Consider the following 8039-nt stretch of genomic DNA (forward strand, 5'->3'; position numbering starts at 1 on the left):
CTGCTACTTCCTCTTATTGGTATCATGATTGTTATTTTTCTGTTTTGCATGTACATCGAGAGCTTCTGAACTGAAGATAAATTCCTTGTGTGTCTAATCACACTTGGCCAAATAAAGTTCTCTCTTTTCCTGTTCATTTTTTAGTTATTCTGCTTTCAAGGTATTTACAACTCACTGGGTCATGGCATGTGATATGATATGACTGTTTCCTATCAATAAGCTATGAAACAACAGCCTGCTTTGCAAATCATATTTGAATGAGGTTGTGTTTTGGAAATATGTTGTAAAAACCTACCTGACATACCTCTTGAGTATTATATGACAATGTCAATTCAGGTTAACATCATAGTGCCCAGTCTAATTTTCTTTTAAGCCAGTTTGGTAGGAACAGAATTTCATGAACATAAATCCAAATATTTCAGATTGGCTATGATCCAGACGAAGCCTTACAACTTTCAGTTTTAAAAACTGACTCTTCACTAAATGTTTAGATTCCATACAGCTTTTTCAAATCGTAGTGTGGTATTATTGAACCATTGTGACAGTTTTGCTGTAATATTACACTGACATTGCAAACATGGAATTGTACAAACCATACATTAGAAGGGCACCAGAGTCTGTTTCATTTGATTTCACAAATATACCTGTCTACTAAAGTTTTCCCAAGACAAGCCTGAGTCCTGGTGACTGCATTCATGCAGGTTTGGGGTCATGACATCAAGGAAATTAGTATCTTCTTCTGGGATAACCTGAAATTACCACATGTGCTACTCTAAGTATTAACTCATGTCCCTGCTTAGTTTCTGAGATATTATGACCATGCAAACTAGAAATAATTGGTTCAAGCTTTTTATATGCCAACGTTTCCAATCCTCCACCAACTATTTACCCTAATTTGAGAAGGTAACTTCTCAAAGCAGATGAAACAAGGCTTTCCCAGGAGAACTACTCCTAAATTCACCTAAGCAAGAGATATAATTTTTTCTTAACACCAAATGAGATTTTTTAAAATCAAACATGAATTAATCTCATCCATCTAAGAATCTACTCTGTAACTCTGTTACATTATTTGAGCACAACTAAACATTTCATTACAAATTATGGCCTTTCCTGTAGCCTTAGAGAATGGGCTAAATTATGATAATACGTGAAGGGTGAAACAGTGATAGAAGGCTATCTTTTGTTGATCTCATTTGGTCATATTTAAAACAGGCAGCACATATACTTTAACAAATTGTGATGAAAATATCGAATACAAGAATTATTGTTCTCTAAAATTGTTCTATAAAGATTATTTTACACCTGCAATGTTGGAATTGTAGTTAAGACTCTTAATCTACATGTATTAACTTTCTATAGTATTTGTAGACACAGATTTTTTTTTGTCTTGAACTTAAATGGCTTGTCTTTCTCTTCTGCATTAATGTAGTTTAATTTATTTGTCGAGTGCTATTAAATTCTTTCGTCCCTATAAGCTAAATATGAAGCACCCTTTTAATTACTGCCCATTGCTCTTCTCTGTATCAGTTCCAGTATGAATTAATATTTCAGGAATTTTTGTAACAAAAACACACAGTATGTTCTCTAAATAGCACTTATATGTGGAAATTAGTATTTCTTGATCTCTATTAAAAATCCCACATCTAATAGTTGGAGGACACTCAGATTATATTGTATTTGAACCTCTTATTGTTTATGTTACTATTCCTACATCTGGGGAGGAGCCATTTAAATTGCAAATAAGCATTATGTTCAATACAAGAGTTGTGTTCATTTTAGAAAATGATTTAATACAAATTCCACTAAGTTCCATATGCAAAGATGTTTGAAAATTAAATTGGGTCTTACAATTGCTTGAAATGGGTGGCTTGTAGTCCAGGCTATGATGAACTAGTACTTTGCTATCTATATTCTCCTTAGTAATTTCCATTTAGTAAGCCCAGCAATAATAATACTCATTAAAGCATCCTGACATTGATAAACCAATAGAAGAGAACATCTGCAGCTTAGCATTGAACAGTGGAATTCTTAGTAGTCTCTGAGTTTGGCTCTTTGTTTGTTTCATTACCCAACTATGTAACATTATCAGTATGAGATGATGTTACTATTTGGATAATGAAATACCTACCATTAAAGCTCAATTGATAAAAAGTCACACTAGTAATAAAAATATATTAAGCTAATTCAGGCCACTGTTGCTGCAATTCAATTTCCTAATAGATATTCAGCCATTCCAAGCTAGAATAATTCTTTTGAAATCCTTTTAAAACTTTCCACATTGTTAGAAGTAAATGGATATCCCAGAGTCTCAATATTCTTCCATTAGTTTTTAATAGTTTTTAATAGTTTTTAATAGTTTTTAATAGTTTTTAATAGTTTTTAATAGTTTTTAAATAGTTTTTAATAGTTTTTAATAGTTTAGTTTTTAATAGTTTTTAATAGTTTAGTTTTTAATAGTTACATCTAGAAACATGTCTGGGATGAAGTTGTAGTTTTTTCGTATCTCACTTAACTATAAATATGAAAAAAATATTTTGTTATATGTTGATTATCAGAAAATCCTTGACTGGTATAGAAGCAGGAAAAAGAAGTTGATGACCTGGCTGGAGCAGAACCAAATTTAATGAAAAACTATCATCACAAATTATATTGAGCATTGTGTTTTGAGCCTGACTAAAGAATGTAGTAATAGGATGAAGCACAAATTTTGAGAAAGGAAGTCGAGAACTATCTTATCTAGGATTGTTGATCCTAGTATGAAGGTTTGGGATTACAACTTTCACTTGCTGCTTGTGTGGTCACTAAGAATGTTGAATTTATAGCCAAAGATCATCTGATGTTATTTTGCAAGCATTATCCATTCTCCCAGGCAGCCGATTAGACCATAGAAGAGTTGTGGTTTTGGAACTGATATAGTTTCTCTTTTAGGGAGATGTCAGTATGGGAGAAGGTGCATGCATGCAGTAATTGAAGAGATCAAGGCTGAGTACACTCCACTGACTGATAAAGCCAATTACTTTCCAGGAATTCCTGCTTTTGAGACTCAGTGATCACAAAATTGTAACCATTTAAAAATTAACTATCGGAGGGATTTGTTGCAGGAAACCAGCATGATTTTCCCAGGCTTATCAAATACAAAATGCATCTACAATATATACACAACAATCCCACTCTGGCGCATTGCACATTGCTCTCCTCAATTCTGCAACTCTCGGCAAGAGCTAATTATATGTTGTAAAGTCTATTAAGTATCCAGTCTGGTTCCCGTAAAAACTTTCAGAAAATGATACATTGGCCACATGAAACACACTTGTGATTTCTAAGTTAAACAAGAATGGGTACCAGCATGAAAAGTATAGCAAATGCAAAACCAAGTATGTTTCTTGAAAGAGAAAAATTATTATTAAGCGTTTAAAAACTGTGCTTGCAGACATAATAATGGCACTGTACAAATGTCTATGGTCAAAAAACTGCCCAGATAGTCAAATTTTCAGAAATACTGTAGTAATGCAACTCTTCCCAGCCCACATTCCGATATCTGTAAAATCTTTAGTACATGTAACTGTGGGGCAAGAATGGTTTGTCTTTTAAAATCTAGCACCCAAACCATGATGCATGATTAATGTCTCTTGCCAGTTTTCACACAGCTTAATTGCAGATGCTGGGTTAATGGACTGATTAGTCCTCTTCATGACAGGTGCATTAAAGTGCTTTCCCCCCAACTCATTGAGATGGCAGAATAGTATATTGGTGTATTTTGCACTGTCCCATTGTCAATTTCAATTCTGCCTCAGTAATCTGCTCAGGGAAAGGTGTTGACCTTAAGGTTTTGATGCAGGACCCATTAAGGGAAATAATTGGTGGATTCCTCTGCATTTATCTTTCCTTCCACCAAACATCACCAGCAGTTGAGAAGACTCTCCAACAATCATTCTCCCCAACATGGGCTGGCGCTGAGATGGCTGTGTCATGAGGGTATTAATTTTAAAAATGGTTAATAAGGCAGCATCTTCATTCTGCAATTAAAAGGATGTGCATATGAACCCAGTAACAGACACAAGGCAGTCCTGTGTTTTGTCTACATTCAAGGTAACCTGGATACCTTGATCCAGCGTGAGACATGTTCATACAATATGTTCTCTTTTATCTCCAAATCACACAGAAGGTGAGCTGGGTAAACAAAGTTGAAAGCACTCCATGGTAATAGACAGACCAGCTCTGTTTTTGGGTTGGTAAATTCCCATCCAGGAGACTTACAAACATCCAGAACTGTCTAAACTTGCACTGTTGGGAGGAGGGGTGGGGTTGGGAACTTGGGGAGAAATGGAGATAAGAATTTTTCTTCTTGTTCAGTAGAAGACCTTTCTTCTCTTCTTAAATCCTTTCCTTATTTTGATGCACAGTGGGGGGGAGGGGGAATGAAGCATGCCAATTCCAGGTTTGGTATAATTCATATTATTTCAGCAATAGAATAGTAAATGTGTGGCACACCCTACCCAATCCTGTTGTTAGTTCCTCTAACCCCCATACCTTCTACCTTAAGTTGTCTGCCATGGACCTTATGCATTTCTTAAGAGGCCGCTAAGGGAGTGTGCATAAGAACACCAGTGTGCCTACCATCCCTGTGCTACTGTCCCATTTATATATACGCTTTTTATGTGTCAATGGCTATGTTTTGCTTATTTTTATCCATTTATTCGGGGCATTTTTTCATGTGTTTTTCCTACTTGTTTCCTTGTACTTGTTGACGAATTAAAATTAAATAAATAAATAAATAATAGCTTCTGAGGGCAATTGTGGGCCATGCCCAGACCCTCCCACCATCCAGTGCGATCCCACAGAGTTGGCCTCCTCAGGGTGCTGTCGGCCAGACAATGTCGGCTAGCGACCCCCATGGGGAGACCCTTCTCTGTGGGAGCACCTTCCCTCTGGAATGAGCTGCCCCTGGAGCTTCGTATAATCCCCAACCTCCGGTCCTTCCAACGCGCCCTAAAAAGTTGGCTTTTCCAGCAAGCCAGCCTGGCTTGAACAAAACAAAATTAATTATTGATCATTGTTCATTTTAATTTGATTTTCTTTTTAAAAAAATGTTATTGTTAATTCTAATTGGGTTTGTTTGGGATATTCTATTTAATTTTTTTAACTTTTGTATTATGTGTTTCTTTTAATATTGTACGCCGCCCTGAGTCCTTGGGAGAAGGGCGGCATATAAATCTAATAAACCAAACCAAACCTCCAGAAATCTCCAAAATGCTTCATTTTTGAAATGTGTAAGGACATAGTTCCAAAGTTCATAAAGACTCTCTCTCTCTCTCTCTGTCTCTGTCTGTCTGTCTGTCTCTGTCTCTGTCTCTGTCTCTGTCTCTGTCTCTGTCTCTGTCTCTCTCTCTCTCTCTCTCTCACACACACACACACACATTTTCACTAAAAAAAAACCTCCCTTCCCCCAACTGTTCACTTGCTGCCCCAGATACTTTGACTCTCTTTGGACTAATGACAGATAAATTATAAATTACGGCTTGGACATTTTCTTGGCTCTGTAGATTCTGATGGTCTCATAATGAGCTACCAAGATTTCTTCCAAATATAACATATCAGTAATTGATTTCTGGAAATACAAACATTCATAAACATTCACAATTTGAATCCTGAACTTATTAACTCAATCAGATCAGCTAACTAAATTATTATTTGAATTTGTATAGCTAGTTTGTAATTTTTTTCCTGTAAATTAGAACATTAAAAAATCATGAACATTAGACTTTTTAATTCCCTCTCCCTCTACCAATTTTTTTACCCTCTTATGGATCTCCCTCCCCACAAATATGCCATTCTTTATTCATTCATTAGATTTATATTTCATTTTTTCTCCAGATATCCAGTTGGGTAGTGTATCTTCAGTTCATTGCCATAATAATCTTGAAAGGGAGACTGGCTTGAAAAGTGGAGGACTAGTCAAAAGGGAGCTTCCATGTTTGAACATAACCTTGAACATGGATTTCCTTCAGCTCTAGTCCAAATATGCTAACTATTAAACCACACATGTATAGAAACACGAAGAGCAGAAGTTCTTTTTCTAAAAGACTTAAAACAAATTCCACCTTCTTAACCAAATTCAATTATTCTCAGGCCTTAAAGCCACTTATACTTCAATCAAGTCAAGGTTAACTCCCTGCCAAATGGTTCTTAGAAACAAGACTTTACATCCAAAACCCTGAGACTGCACATTTGGTTCCAAACCATGATGTCAATTGGGTATGCAGTATTGAGACTTTCCAGCTGCATGTTGAATAAAAAGCCTGCTCCAAAGAGGTTACATGTGTTTGCAAAGATGATATGACAACTGGAGGCGGGCAGTCATTGTAGCAATCTTTATTGTTTTAACCCTAGCTTGTAGCAAATTTGATTGATGGTGTCATCAATTTGCTGACTGACAATTTAAAACATATAGTATGGTAATAATGAACATGAATCAACCCCAAACTGCAGCTGATACGTTTACATAAGAGATGATCAGATAGAGAAGGGAGACCTTCCAATGTCACTAAACACAGCAACCTCCCCTTCCCCCATCACAACATTTCCTAAGCAGACATTTAAAATATAGCACTCAATTACAGATGTGAGTTATGAACTCACATTACTGGAGTGATTTAACCATTGATTTTGCACAGCCTTGCACTGCATTGGAAAGGACTACTGTATTTTTGTTTTTAATGAAAGTTGAGATTCTTTCACAATAGTTGCATAGAAAACTTACATTTTTACCGCTATCTTCTCATGCACCTTTTCTCTGTTAGAAATAACAGCTTTCTGCTCTCAAAGAAATAATGCTTCAAGATTAAAAAAAAAACTTCTGGGTTCTGTAGCTCTTGCATTTTCTTCACCTTTTTCCTCTGCGGTGCATTTTCTTCCATGTTGCAAGGTCTCTGCGGCTCTTTTTTGTGCAAATTTATTTGTTCAGAAAATATTTGCATTGTTGGGCAGTATGCACTGATTTGAAGTAGGAGATAAGAATTTGCTCGGGGCTCTTCCTGGCTAGGTAGATATTTATTTTAAAATGTTACATCAGTCATCTGTGAATTCTATAGAGGTGCTCATTCTCTGTTCACTCCTTTTCCAACAGACTTTTCTGTGCTTTTAAGAGTTACCCACCAGGATGAATAGGTGCACATTTGGCCAATGCAGAGAAAAAGTGGAGAACAATATTTCACCATTCCCCCCCCCCCCCCAGTGAGGGAATCTTTTTGCAAAAGTTAAAGATTTCAGCACTCAAGCCCTTGCATTGTTGGTTACAGATCCAGTGCCCTTTAACTCACATCTTGCTGGAGATTCTCAGTGCAATCATTGGTTAGACTAGCAAATCCAACCTTAGGGATCTACCATCAGTTTAACCAGATATTATTACATACCAACTGTATAGAAATAAACATCATCCTCTCTTACTTTTGTACTTTTTAATTAGTTTGTATAGTTTTCAATAATTGTTAATAATGACTGTTTATACATACCGTATTTTTCAGAGTATAAGACCTAAAAGAGGGTGAAAATTTGGGTGTGTCTTATACTCCAAATGTAGCCTTGCCCACCCGCCGGCCCCCACCCTTTGGCCTCCGCATGTCACATTTTAGATCTGTTCCAGGCTACAGGGATTGCCACTGTGCCTCGCGTTTTCAGCCTCTGAACACTCCATTTGAGACCCATTCAAGGCTGCGGGAATTGCCAGAGCACATTGTCACCAATTGCTGCCTCCACGCATTGTGTTTTCAGCCTCCATGCGTGATGCTTTAGGCCTCCGCACACCCCGTTTTTAGCATCTCTGTGCCACATTTTGGAGTGGCCATTGGCATCAATGTGCTTTGGCAATCCCCACAGCCTTGAAGAGGTCTCAAACGGAGCATTTGGAGGCTGAAAATATGAGGCACAGAGGCCAAAATGGCAACCTAGAGCAGCTGCTGCCTTATCTGTCCGCTTCTGCACTTTGCCTGCTTTACTCACTGGAGCTCCCTGTGATGATCAGCTGTGATTTTGAAGCTGCG

The sequence above is a fragment of the Thamnophis elegans genome, chromosome 4, assembly GCF_009769535.1.
Source record: "Thamnophis elegans isolate rThaEle1 chromosome 4, rThaEle1.pri, whole genome shotgun sequence".
Classification (NCBI taxonomy): domain Eukaryota; kingdom Metazoa; phylum Chordata; class Lepidosauria; order Squamata; family Colubridae; genus Thamnophis; species Thamnophis elegans.